This window comes from Hyperolius riggenbachi, chromosome 6 (assembly GCF_040937935.1).
Source record: "Hyperolius riggenbachi isolate aHypRig1 chromosome 6, aHypRig1.pri, whole genome shotgun sequence".
In the NCBI taxonomy this organism is placed as follows: domain Eukaryota; kingdom Metazoa; phylum Chordata; class Amphibia; order Anura; family Hyperoliidae; genus Hyperolius; species Hyperolius riggenbachi.
In genome coordinates this window covers 161,581,890-161,596,027 of record NC_090651.1, presented here as the reverse complement: position 1 = coordinate 161,596,027, position 14,138 = coordinate 161,581,890, and the positions used below count along the sequence as shown (strand labels likewise).

Genomic DNA, 14,138 nt, shown 5'->3' with positions numbered 1-14,138 from the left:
GGGTTGCATAGCCACAAAGAGTATTATAAGCCCTCTCAATAAAGCTATATCTTTAATCTGCAATAACTTAAACATGCCAGAAATATTGACTAACACAAAATCCCCAAATTACTCTGAGAATTATCACGCAATCAAGACTCACAGGAATAATCTAGGCCAAACCAACTAATACTCCAGTAACATTATTTGGACTGAAATCTCAATTCAAGTTTTACAACTTAAGTCACCCCTGATAAGATAGTAAAATACTTCCCCTCAGTTAAAACAAAGTGTTTCAGATGCTTCCAAGATAAAGGTACATTTGGACACAAACAAGTAAGGGAAAAGAAATGGCTATTGGGTGCGTGATTTCCTATTAATAAACATAAAACGACCTGTCATATGCATAACGAAACAAGATGCACTTAGTCTAAGCATAAAAGAAGATCAGTGTAAGATGCAGTCATTTGCTTACAGCCTGACATCTTACACAGATCTTTTTCTATGACTACAATAAAGTTGATGTATCAATAGGGAGGAACGCACCCAACAGCCCATGCTTTTGCCATTACTTGTTTGCATACTACAACATGGGCAGGTGGCGTGCATCCCACTGGTTAACTTATTTGTTTGATATGTATTTTGGTTATGGACAAATAGATTTGGGGGGTTTGAAGGAGGATATAAAGGGACACTGTACTTTTTTAGTACATTTGGAAAAATCTGGTGGGAATATCCTAAAGTTTAATTGTTATGGTCAAAAATCTACAGCGTGGCAAACATTTTATTTCATACCTCTACATTACCTGAACCTAAAAATGCCTTATTGAATTTAAACATAGATTAGCTATCGCCATTGGAGAATAAATTGCACTCAGCAGTAAAAACTTCTATAGGAGCTAAACTGTTCTCTGAGTAGCTAATAAGAAGTAACTGCTTCACTCAAGACTGGAATCTGATAGTCAATAAAATCAACTACATCTGTTAAACAATGAATAACTCTTTGGTTATCTAAAGGACAACGTTCCCTCTTTTCTGAACATATGGAATGTTTGGCTGAACTCTCCTTATGGAATGCATTTATCCTCTCCAATCTTATCCATGCCAAATAATATTGGATATCATACTTCAGGTATTTCAGTCTAAAACTTTGAGGTGAAAGATATATATTGTTAATTATATCTTGTATACTTTTCAGAATGTTCACATAACCTAGAATATAGTTCACCTTTTTTTGTGTTTTAGTCATTTCACAATGTGAAATTTCTGTTAACAGTGATTTGTGACAAACCTACTACAATATAAGACATATAGGCCCTTATTCAATTATATTTTTCTTCTAAGTTTTCTCCTAGAAGATAATTTTTTATTTTCTGCTCATAACAACTATTCAGCGCTTTTCAGCACTTTGCAATTGAAAAACTACACAAAGTACTATCTAAATTATTCTGAATTATTCTGAGCATTTTCTTGCTTGCTGGTGGTTTAAAGGACGTACGAGTCCAAAAACTTAAAAAAAGTGAAGTACCTTAATCACGTTTAAATGCACGGAGGACGCCATCCGCACCCTCCGGATGGCGTCCTCCCTGCATTTATACGTGATTAAGGTACTTCACTTTTTTAAAGTTTTTGGGCTCGTAAGCCCATTAAAAGACATTTTATTGATAAGGTGTGAAAATTCTTGTTTTATGACACTTTCACTTTTTCTTCTAAGTTTTCTCCTAGAACACAGGGGTCGAACGCCATGCCTGGAGGGCCAGATCCACGCCAGTGTTTAGGATGGACTGAGAAAGAGAGGAATGTGTTCTACCTGATGGACAACACCTTTCCTTATTCAGACCCATCAATTAATTTGAGCTGTATCAAAAATGTGTGAGGACCTCGGCCCTAGTAGGACATCCCTGGCCTAGAAGAAACCTTTTAATTTTCTGAATATAATAACTTTTCAGCACTTTACAACTGAAAAATCCCTTAATAGTATGTGACAGAGTACTACCTACAATTTCCTGAGTATTTTCTTGCTTACTAGTGGCTTAAAAGGCATTTTTTATAAGGTGTGAAAATACCACCAAGGAAAAAAAGTGATTGGAATAAAGGTCATTAGGTCTGTTTTATCGTATTTAATGTATAGTATGTTTGATGTAAGATTCATTATATGTGTAATCCTTTTCTTTATGTTCATTCTCAATAAATAAGCATTTGAAAGCAAATAATGTAAACTAAACCTTAAATAGTTGCACATTAGGAAGAAATATACAATATTGTGTGCTCCTCAGCTTCAAGCGTTACTGTGAAAAATGATGTATGGCAGTTTAAAGGATGAATGGACTTAAAAAGTGAACTTGCCCTAAATGCATGTTGCAACCCCTAAATACCACCACAAAGGCCCTTGGTAACTGTTTTTACCCCCACAAACCAGAGACTTCTTAGTCTCTAAATCCTCGTACACACGAGGCACAGATGTAGCAAGAGAGAAAAAAAAAAGCAGCGACAGCTCGTCGCCAGGTTCCTCTGTGCAGCAGCCGTACACATGGCGCACAGAGGGACAGAGATGCGGCGGAAGCTGTCGCTGAAGATTCCTCCCCCCGCCAGAAGCTCCGTCCATGGTAAGTGGGTTGCTGTCGCAAGTCCGCATACACACGGCGGACTAGCGACAGTTGCAGTGAAGTTGCGGCGACAGCTCTTACTAGCGACGGTTCATGGCGTGCACGTTATACACACGGGGGACCTGTCGCCGCAACGCGCGCGTGCCACGTGGTTGCGGCGACAGTTGTAGCCCGTGTGTACAGGATGTTGTATGGGCAACAGAGGCAATAGTGAGGGAGATTTACAAATCAGGCATTGCTGTTATGTATAAATGATATGTGAAGTGACATACTGAGAGGATATTAATAATTCTCTCTTAGTGTTCTGTTTGATTTGAGCCATTTTAAAGTACAAACTGAAACTGACGTTCAAAAGAAGAATGTTGTATACTGTGTTAAGAGCTTTCCATTAAGTCATCTCCCTTGCATATAGCCAAATGACAGCCTTTATTTCAAATAACCTCACACTGATTGGCTGCAAGCGAATACTTTGGTTTGTGGCTGCCGATCAGAGGTATTCAGCTGGTCACATTTTTAGAGGAAACAGTCAATCCTGTGACTTGCAAGCAGGGGAATAAAGTAGCTGTATCTTCCTAGCTAATTATCTATTTGTAAAAAATTGGTAGCTTGTTCCACTAAATCCTGAGTCCAAAGTTAAAAAGAACAAACAACAGAAACTGCCAGTCTGAAGACCTGAATCATTCTTGTTTTATGCAGCATGGATCATTTCTCCTAAAAACAGTGACTCATTGCGAGCTTTCTTTTCACATGGAAATGTACAGCCTTTGTGACATGTGACATCACCAAACCCGCTCTCTTTCAGCAGTAAGATGACATCTACAGGATAAAATACACTAAGCAGACAAATCAAAAGGCTTCAAAATATTTTAAGTGTGTTTTAAATAAATTATGCATGTTGACAGCTTCATGTCATTGAGCCTATCAGAAAATAAAACTGAAGTCTTAACACAAGTATATTTTTAAAGCTGATAGCGTACTGGTTACAGCTGTTACCTTTGATGTAGGGTTTGAGCCCTTGACCAGAGTTAAAATCCCAACCCAAGCTGTAAGTAAAACAGTTAATAGTCTTTGGGCACCTGTAGAGCAAGAACTAAGTGGCTGCAGCCATGAAGTGCTTTGAGTCCGCAAGGAGAAAAGTGCAATATAAATGTTATGTTTTCTCTGTGCACATACAGTATTCATAATGAGTTTACTGCGCACACTGTTTTCTCATTTGGCTTTTATTTGCCATTTTCTCCAATGTGTGAACCTAGTGTTTTTACATTGACTTTGCTTTTTTTTACCACTTCGTTGGTTTTGTATCCACTTTGGTTTTCTACCACGTCGTTTGTAGTCTAAGAGGTTTTGGCTAAACAGCCTGTATGCCTGTTCACATTGGGGATGCTTTGTTGGAAAAGGAAGGAGGACTGCAAATCCTATTCTACTACTTAACTGTGCCCATTGCAGAAAGTCACCAGGATCTTTGGTAATCCTTCATCCAGTTGAGGAAGCCCAGAAATTTTCAGTTGATTAATTTTATATGCTTTATGTACTTTCTTGTAAATCTTGTGATTCCTTCTGTAATCTTCGATCTTCATCTTGGCATGTTGCTTGCATCCTGTCTCAGTGCTACTGCTTAATCTCAGAAAGAAACAAAAGCAGACATCTCTGGTTCTTCATACATCTTAACAGTTCTTCATACATCTTGTAATGTCTTTTAGTGTGCAAGTTCATCAGTTAAAGAATTAATGTCATACTCAGAGCACTATTTCTTAAACATTTTTTATACCACTTACATAATTTGGTACTGGAACCACTTGTCACAAATGCTTGTGCCAGACAAGATACTTTTTCAGGGTTGTTGGGTATCTCAGTCCAGCCAGCGTGTTTAAAGGGGTCCCGGGCAGCGCCGGAGGTCTCCATAAGAATTGTAGGAAGCTGGAGGATCCAGAGGTTTCACTTTTTGATGGTGGACACTAATGATCCAATCTTTTTCATCCAATCTTACCATTTCTATGTAATATAAGAGACTGCCTAAATTATCCATTCAATGTAGTCACTCAATTTACCCTTATACTACATAGATTTGGTAAATTTACATAGTTACATAGATATTTGGGTTGAAAAAAGACATACGTCCATCGAGTTCAACCAGAGAACAAAGTACAACACCAGCCTGCTCCCTCACATATCCCTGTTGATCCAGAGGAAGGCGAGTAAATCTTCCCTGTTTTGTTCAACCACTTTTCCACTGCTACAATATATCTAAGTCCTCTGTGACTTCATCGAAAGCCATGAGGACAAAAATATACCATTTTCCTCTCCAGCCCAGTTGGCACTGTCAGCTGCAATACTAATTGGTGAAAGGGAACATGTTCCCTTGTAGCCAATTAGTCCACCCCCTATGGATGAATGATCCAACTGCAGTGATCCCTCATCTCTCCGTTCCATGGGCAGAGGGCTTAAATAAATCCAGCAGCAAGCAGCCTGTCTTATCTCGCTTGGTTCCTGCGACCATCATGCAGACAGAGCTTCCGTTCGCCAATCTGCAGTCAGCTCTGTGCTGCCGAATATCCGGGTCCTGGCTTGATGACGTCATTAAGCCGGGACAAGGGAATTAGGTATGAAGGGGCTGACTGCAGAGCGGTGAACAGAGGCTCAGGCTGCAGGATGGTCGCAGGAAACATGCGAGGTAAGACAGGCTGCTTGCTGCTGCTTTTTTTCTGTGCATGGAGGGGGCTGCCTGATTGGGGAGGGGGGGGGGGAGACATCTGGCCACCGATTTGGGGGGGGGGGGAGGATATTTAAAGGTGCGGGTGTTGAGATCACTGAGGAACATCTGAGTAACTGGGGGAGGGGGGATCTAATAATGGGGCACATCTGGTGATCCCGAAAGGGTCATAATCTAATACTGGGGGCAGATCTGGCTATAATGGGGAAACATTAACCACTTGTTGCAAAAGATGCAGTATATCTACGCCCCTGCAAACTTCATTTTAGCACTAGGGGCGTAAATATACGCATCTCTCACAAAACCGCTACTGCGCATGCATGCGCATGGATGTGTGCACACTACCGCCGATCTGCCCAGGGATTGAAGTTTGGGAATGGACATTCTCAAACTCAATCTCAGTGCCCAATCCCCTGAATGAGGTGTCATTCATAAGTAATAAACAAAAGGAAGGTGCCCATCTCCTCTTTTATCGCCGTGCTGCGCGTGCCTGTGCACGTGCACGCAAACACAGTGGCCTGACTGCCCTCTTCATTGGGGAATGAGAACTGAAGTTCTCAACCCCCATTGCAATGCTGATCGCCTGAATGACACCTACCAATGGCAGGTGCCATTCACAGCATAATGTAAATAAAGCATCGATCGCGGCACAAGTGCGCGCCCACGATCGCGGAGCACACGCACAGGTGCACTTGCACCCCTCTGCCCAGTGATGGGAATATGGGTAGGACACTTCCCAAGACCAATCGCAGTGCCTGATTGTTGAATGGCACATGCCAAAGCCAATGGCAGTTGTCATTCATAAAATGTTTGCAAATAAAGGACACATACTATCTTTACAATTGCTACTTTACCTCAGATCAGCGATTCTGCTCATCTGAGATGACAGCAGCAATTGATCTTTGGACTGGGAGTCTATGATCTCTTTTTTGATCACTTTTGTCCTTTTATTAACCACCGTCCCCCCAAGCCCCTCTCTTCCAGCTTTTGCCATTATTTTTTTTTTGCCCTCTCTAATACTTGCATATACTTTACATATATAATCATATACGTCCTCAACCCCAAGCTTTATTTACAACCTCCCTCCCCCCCCCACCCAAAAAAAAAATACCCACCCGCTTACATTATACCTGACCAAAGATGGCAAAAAGGTTCTACAGTGCAGAGGAGGCATGTGCCATTCTGAGGCACAGCAGTGGTGAGGAGGAGGAGGATGTGAAAGATTCAGATGCAGAATGGCTTCCACCTGACAGTTCAGATACCCTGACTGACAGCGATGGGAACGATGGGGACGCAAGTTCTGAATTCAACAGTCAATCACCACCAGCTCAGCCGACAAGTGCTAGGGGCACTGCCATAATCAGCGACAGTGATTCAGAAGGCCCAACACCTCACCCATATGAGAGGACAGCAGGTGGCGAGGCTACTGCCAGTACTAGCAGCCAGAGAGGTCAGAGGGTTGGCAGACGAAGGCAGCGCATGGTGCAACAGAGACACGAGGTGCCACAAGAGATCTGTAGCCCGCAGTGGTCACCCTCAAATATGGAGGCCCCCAACATCCCCGCTTTTACAACCAGAAGTGGCATATTAGTGAATGTTGAGGGTTTCAAGCCAATTGATTATTTTCAACTGTTTATAACTGAATCCTTAATTGAATATATTTGTGAGCAGACCAATTTAGACGGCCAACAAGCCAGAGCAGCCAGGCCCACTTCACCTTTTGCTGCCAAATGGAGACCCATAAATCCCTAAGAATTAAAAGGTTTTTTGGGCCTCACTTTTAATATGGGCATCACTAAAAAACCTCAGCTACGCCATTATTGGTCAACCAAGCCCATCCGTAATGCACCTATATATTTCGCAGCAATGCCCATATCATGCCTGAATTTTGTCAACAATGAAGAAAATGTGGCGCGTGAGGACCCAACCCATGATCGTTTGTTCAAATTAAGGCCACTGATAAAACACCTTGATGAAAAATTCCAAGAGATGTACATGCCAGAGCGTGAAACATCTGTTGACAAGTCCCTAATCCCCTTCCATGGGAGTCTAGCCATCAAACAATATATACCCAACAAAAGAGCCAGATATGGAATTAAAGCATATAAATTATGTGAGAGCAAGACTGGGTACACGTTTTCATTTCGAGTCTATGAGGGAAAGACAGCCTCCGCCTGCCTGCCGGATGCCCACCTTACATGGGTAATATCGATTGAATCGTCATGGATTTGATTAACCCGTTGCTGCACTAGGGGTACCACTTATATGTGGACAATTTTTATACCAGCATACCCCTTTTTAAATTTTTATTTGCGGCTCAGACTCCAGCCTGTGGAACGGTGTGTGCAAATCGGAAAGGCCTGCCACAACAGGTTGTTCGCAAGCCACTTCAAAAGCGGGAGTCCTATAGTCAGCGCAGCAATGAGCTCCTTGCCCTAAAATTCAAAGACAAGAGATGTCTTAATTTTGTCTATGATCCATACAGAGGCTACAACATCAGTGAGGTCGGCAAGAGAGGTGATGGTGAAACCTATTGCCATCACCGACTACAATAATGGCATGGGGGGAGTTGACCTGGCTGACCAAATGCTTGCCCATTACAGCATTGACCGCAAGAGAAAGGCCTGGTATAAAAAAGTTGGTGTGAGCCTAATGAAGGTGGCCATACACAATGCATTTGTTCTCTATAAAAAGGCAGTCAACAGCAAACCACATCTTTTATTTCAGGAGGATATCATCACTTCGTTGATATATGAATCTGGCCAACCTGCAGCAAACATTGACCCACTTGCTTCTGGGGACATCATCCGACTCCGTGATAAACATTATATTGATCCACTACCCGAAACAGCATCAAAAAATACCTCCAAAAACGATGCAAAGTGTGCCAAAAACACGGAATCCGGAGAGACACGCGGTACCACTACCCAAAGTGTCCCTCCAAACCAGGACTTTGCCTCAAACCTTGTTTTGAGGCATATCATTCAGAACTTCATTATTAGAGACTACCACTCCCTTTATTTTTTTCCACTGTACATGTTTTTTTGTTGTTGTTGTTTTTTTACACTTTGAACTTTTATGACCTTCTGGCTTCTGGACCCTGGTATGTCTGACAACCGCCCTCTGGAAAGGCCAATGACCACCCTCTGACCTCTGGCATTGCTTCTGAACACCATCTGACCCTTGACATGGATGCCGAACACCCTCTGAACGCTGGCATTGCTGCTGAACACCCTCTGACCCCTGACACGGCTGTCGAACACCCTCTGAACTCTGGCATTGCTGCTGAACACCCTCTGACCCCTGGCATGGCTGCCGAACACCCTCTGAACTCTGGCACTGTTGCTGAACACCATCTGACCCCTGGCATGGCTGCCGAACACCCTCTGACCTCTTGCCTGGCTTACAACCCCTTTTTGGATTCCATGTGTCTACAGCTTCTAGAATGGTGAGTACCAATCTGTTTGTGTTTATGTTTAGAGACCTTGCTGTACTCCCATGTAGTATGAGAGCTTGCCTACACAATCTATTCATAGTATTCACAATCTGTTAGCCCTCATACTATATGGATGTGGTAAAATGTGCCTGTCAAAATTCAATGTATGTACCAGGTTTTATTCCAATAATTGTCTCCTAAAAAAATGTATAAGCCATTAGTATGCTTTCCTAAAACCTTACGTACACACTTTCAATTATGATTGGCCAATCACTGACCGATGTTACCACTGCCTTTAAGTATGAGGGTTTACCTACACAAACTGTTCATAATATTATGATGAGAAGAAGGAGAAAGAGGCACTGTAGTAGCAAAAATATATGGTACCTTTAATCCACGGTGTAACAGACAGCGGGGTACACAGTGGGGGTGAGGGGATGCCTGACAGCTGTTTCGCTAAGAAAGCTTCTTCAGAGGCTTTTTCTGCCTCTGAAGAAGCTTTCTTAGCGAAACAGCTGTCAGGCATCCCCTCACCCCCACTGTGTACCCCGCTGTCTATTACACCGTGGATTAAAGGTACCATATATTTTTGCTACTACAGTGCCTCTTTCTCCTCCTTCTCATCATGCCAATGTATGCCTCTGAGAGCACGTCCTAGCATACAGTACAGGATCCGGTGTACCCACTGCCTCTGTTTCATCTAGTGCCAGTCTTTGCCTCTCCATATTGTTCATAATATTATATATTCATAATATCTGTTGTCTCTCATATCACATGGAGGTGGTAAAATTGGTCAGTGATTGGCCAATCATAAGTGAAAGTGTGTACCAGGCTTACAAAAGAATGACACTTTTGTGAGAAAACTGGCCTTGCAAAAGCAATTTGTGCCACTAGCAGTTAACAGTATGCTGTGTGCTCAAAAACCTATTTGATTATGTATATGATGTATCATTTTAACCGTGAGATGCAAGAGAATGGAATTTTGGTTGTTTGAGGGCTTAAGGCTATGTCAGGTGAATTTATTGGAGGGAGAAAAGTGAAAAAAACTGTAAAAAAAAGACCATTTTCAAAGTTATCATGTAATTTCAGCAAAACCACATTTGTCCAAATATTACAAAATATGTATATCTGAGTAGGGCTGGGTCTCTAGTTTTTAGAATGGTGACATTTGTGACCTGTATAAAATGTTCTGAGACTCCAGGGCCTTTGCTAAGAATGATGACCATATTACTTTTGGTGCAAAAAAATGGCCTTGAAAAATCAGTTGGTGCTACCTGTGGTTAATTGTCTGCTGTGTGCCCAGAAAGATATCTGTTTATGTGTATAGGATATCATTTTAACTGTGACAAGCGAGAGAATAGAATTTGGGTTGTTTGAGAATGGAGACCTATATCAGGTGAATTTTTGGGGGGCCAAAATGAAAAAACACTATAAAAAAAATTATTTTCAAAGTTATCATGCAATTTCAGCAAAACCACATTTGTCCAAATGTTACAAAATATGTATATCTGAGTAGCCCTGGATCTCTAGTTTTCAGAATGGTGACATTTGTGACATGTATCGAATGTTCTGAGACTCCAGGGCCTGTGCTAAGAAAGATGACCGTATTACTTTTGGTGCAAAAAATGGCTTAGAAAAATCAGTTGGTGCTACCTGTGGTTAATTGTCTGCTGTGTGCCCAGAAAGATATCTGTTTATGTGTATAGGGTATCATTTTAACCGTGACAAACGAGAGAATAGAATTTGGGGTGTTTGAGATCTGAGGTCTGTGACATTTGAATTTTTTTAGCAGCAAACTGAATGAGAAGCAATAAAACTGTTATTTTCATATACTTTGTACCAAAATAAAACACTTGTAAAAAACCCAAAAGTGACAGAAATTGAAGCTATAATGCGGGTGCTAATCCTGGGGGCGCATCTGTCTATCTATACTGGGGGGTGGCAAATACAGGGGACACATCTGACTATACTGGGGGGGGGGCTGATATTGGTGACACATCTGGTTATACCGGGGGGTGGGGGAGCTGATACTGGGGACACATCTGGCTATACTGGAGGGACATAAAGCTGATGGCATGGTTTCTATCACAATAGCAATTTTTGATTTTAAACTGGAATTGGTAAAAACTGAGAAAATATGCATTTTTTTTTACATTTTTTTCCTCTTTTTATCATTAAAATGCATAGAAAACAACATTTTTCTTGGGACAAAATACCCCCAATGAAAGCCTAGTTTGTCTTGAAAAAAACAATATACAGATCATTTAAGCATCTTGAGTAGGGATAAAGTTATTGCTGATTAAAGAGAGACATAGCTAAAACATCAAAACTGCTCTAGTCCATGAGGGGGAAACAAGGTCTGGATGCAAAGTAGTTAAATGTGTGCAGAGAATAATACTTTAAACTACAATCCTGGAGTTTAATTTTAATTTATTCCATTCCAGACACCATAAGCATGAATGGAACATATGTTATTAAAGTTATTAAAAAGTACAATACAATTTCTTTCAAATTCCTACAATGGTTAAGATAATTAGATGCTGAATTTCAGTGACTTGACTATTTAAAAAAATCAGAAACTGATCCATCTCATATGTCCAGGTTTTAAGCAGATTTTCCATTTTTTAAATCAAAATGCACTTTTAGTTATGAAAGGATATAATACAATCCATTAGGATGAGGTCATTTAATTGTGAATATAGTAATAATAAAATTGAACTTTGTTTTCGTTATGAAAACAGGTGTTAGAATATCTTTTTTCTTTTGTCGATGTTCCAAAGGGGAGGCGTCCCTTCACTTCCTTCTGTGCAAAAATATATATTCCTTAGTTCACTTTTAAAGGGAACCAGAAACGAAGACAATCTGCAAAATTGAAAAAGATGTTATACATACCTGAGGCTTCCTCCAGCCCCATAAGCCTGCATCGCCCCTACGCCGCCATCCTCCGCTGCCTCTATCGCCAGTACCGGGTCCCGTCACTTCCGCCGGATGCGACCAGTTATACGCATGCACAGGGGCTCCCTCCGGCTTTGTACGCATGCACCTGCGCAGTACGGAGGGAGCGCACTGCGCTTGCGTCGACTGGCCGAAATTACGGGACCCGCTACTGGCGGACAGAGGCAGCGGAGGACAGCAGCGTGGGAGCGATCCAGGCTTATGGGGCTGGAGGAAACCCCAGGTATGTATAAATTTAGTATCATCTCGTCTCTGGATCTCTTTAAAGCCCATCTAAGTCCTGATAGTATAACTGCTGCCAAGGTATTGTAACCTAGTGCTGGCCAATGGTATGAAGCTCCTACCTACTAGAAGTTGGATCAGGTAAAATGGGTGTGAGGTGAAACTGTTAATTTGGGTGCTGCTATTGGCTGCAATGTTATTAGCGGCAATGGCAACACCAGGGGAGTATTTTGCGTGCCGGAGAGTGCCATATATTGATATAATGGAAGCGGCTACCTGTTATGAGCAGCTGAGGGAGCGCCCCGGACATGGTATATTGTGCTGGAGCACCTGGGAAGTTGTTTTCAGCAGCTACAGTCACACATGCTTTTGCCACGGTCCTAGCTACTTCCTTTGACACACAGCAGCTCTCTGCTCCTTCCCTCGCACAAAGCAAAGTCAATGATTTAGCTGCTTGTTTGCTGCTTGTTTGCTTCTTTACCAATATTCCACTATTGGGATTTCCTCACACCCATTTCACTGGGCGCCCCTTTTAAATACTGCTAGAAGCGCCTTGCTATATCAAAAATAATGTGGCAGAGGTTCAGGAACACCAAAATGGCTATCTTGCCTCATCTCAGGACCAATATATAGACAAATCCCATTCCCTGCCATGTTTCACATGTTTTGTTTCTGAAGATCTAGAGTGGCTTGCCAGCATACATTTTTGGAAATTTCACTCTGGCATTATGTTTTTCTTTTTCTTTCAGTAGTGGAGTCCTTCTGGGTCTTTTGTCACTCAAAATGTGACGCGTAGTGCCGTGAGACACTGATGAGCATTCAGCTTGCAGTTCAGGTTGTATCCCTTTGTCTATCATTCTCGCTATCCTTCTGCTCATTCTAGGGTAGATTTTCCACTTGCAGTCTTATCCAAGGAAGTTGGCTACAGTCCCAAAATGCATTGTGAATTAAGCCCATGGTGGCCTAGATTACCTGCAGCTGACATTCCTCATGATGGTTGTTGTCTTCGTTGTCTTTTCTTTTTTAATATTCGACAGGCTCTTCAGTCTAACTAAGTTTCCCCATGTGAACAGGCTGAACAACTGAGTACAGTACATAATTGGAGATGCAATAAAGGACCACTATCGCAAAGTGTAAAATTGTACATTTGTTCCATAGTAAAATGCTCTACAATTTACTTATTTCCTATCTCTTTGTCCCCCATGAGGAGATGGACTAGTCCACAACCTGTCAGATTTTTACTACCTACTGTAGGCAACAGCAACTTAGTAGAAAAGTAATTTATGGTGCATTTTACTTTTACTCTGAGAGAAATGTACTTCATATAAATATGTATTATACATGTTGCAAAAAAATAAAAAAATAAAGCTAATCTGAATATTTAATTTCTCCGTAGAATAAGACACTTACCCTCTTTTCACACTTGCTTTGCTTTAATCAAGTACTTATCAATGGCTGATTGGTATAAATATGACAATTGCTTTTTCATTAGAGACACTGAAGCAGGGACAAAAAAATGATATAATGAATTGGTTGTGTAGTACAGATAATTACTAGATCATTAGTAGCAAAGAAAATATTCTCGTATTTTTATTTTCAGTTATATATTTGTTTTTTTATAACATTGCATCATTCTCTAATATTTGCCGTTTACACACTACTCAGCATTCTAAGTGAATTTACAGAGCAGGCTAGTGAACTTTTGAACTGTCCTCTGCAGAATAAAATAGCAATACAGTGCCAGACAATTGAGATAATAAGCTTCAGAAGACAGAGCTCTCTGTGACTTTGAAAGTCGTGGAGCTCAGTGGCTCTTTTGTATAGATAACAACTGGAGTTTATTAACTCTTCCTGTACTGGAAACAATATTAGACCTATGTCTCAGCTCCTAATTTTTTTTTCGCTTCGGTGTCTCTTTAAATCACTTTTAGGAGACATAAAGCAATACTTTTAAATGAGCTGTAAAGGTACCAGAAAGTTTGTCCACATCCTTACACCTGCTGTATATCAAACTTCTCAGACTTCAACACATGGAAAAGCTGTATTGCATCCAACAGCTGATGAATAACCACATTCCACAAAATTCATCCCAGAAGGCATGAGACCTACAGCCAGAAGATGATGTCCTGCCAAGAGATGCACCTGGCCTTAATGCAGATCTGTAGTCCACATTACACAACAGCGATGCAATATACATGTAATATATGTATCAACTGGAACTTGCCTTCAT

The 14,138-nt window shown here is 41.2% G+C and overlaps 1 protein-coding gene across 4 annotated transcripts in view; it reads right to left on the bottom strand.

Annotated features, from left to right (window-relative positions):
* The window catches only part of COLGALT2 (collagen beta(1-O)galactosyltransferase 2), a 256,782-nt gene that overhangs the window by 233,686 nt on the left and 8,958 nt on the right, over window positions 1-14,138 (bottom strand). Inside the window, exon 2 of one of the 4 annotated variants that reach the window (XM_068240131.1) lies at window positions 13,319-13,405. The exons of the other annotated variants lie outside the window; for them this stretch is intronic. The gene's annotated coding sequence lies outside the window, so the exon portion shown is untranslated. The remainder of the gene's footprint in view (window positions 1-13,318; window positions 13,406-14,138) is intronic. 4 annotated transcript variants of the gene reach the window in all.